Raw genomic sequence first — 613 nt, 5'->3', positions numbered from 1 at the left:
AAAAGTGTTACTAAATGTCTATTATTTCGTGTTTGTTTGTGACATGTCCTAAAAGTGTTATTAAATGTCTATTATTTTGTGTTTGTTTGTGACGTGTCCTAAAAGTGTTATAAAATGTCTATTATTTCGTGTTTGTTTGTGACGTGTCCTAAAAGTGTTACTAAATATCTATTATTTCGTGTTTGTTTGTGACGTGTCCTAAAAGTGTTACTAAATGTCTATTATTTCGTGTTTGTTTGTGACGTGACCTAAAAGTGTTATTAAATGTCTATTATTTCGTATTCGTTTGTGACGCGTCCTAAAACTGTTATTAAATGTCTATTATTTCGTGTTTGTTTGTGACGTGTCCTAAAAGTGTTACTACATGTCTACTATTTCGTGTTTGTTTGTGACATGTCCTAAAAGTGTTATTAAATGTCTATTATTTTGTGTTTGTTTGTGACGTGTCCTAAAAGTGTTATTAAATGTCTATTATTTCGTGTTTGTTTTTGACGTGTCCTAAAAGTGTTACTAAATGTCTATTAGTTCGTGTTTGTTTGTGACGTGACCTAAAAGTGTTATTAAATGTCTATTATTTCGTGTTTGTTTGTGACGTGTCCTAAAAGTATTACTA

Source organism: Euprymna scolopes, chromosome 8 (assembly GCF_053919585.1).
Source record: "Euprymna scolopes isolate OS-2025 chromosome 8, ASM5391958v1, whole genome shotgun sequence".
NCBI classification, from domain to species: Eukaryota; Metazoa; Mollusca; class Cephalopoda; order Sepiida; family Sepiolidae; genus Euprymna; species Euprymna scolopes.
Note: the sequence above shows the minus strand (reverse complement) of the source record.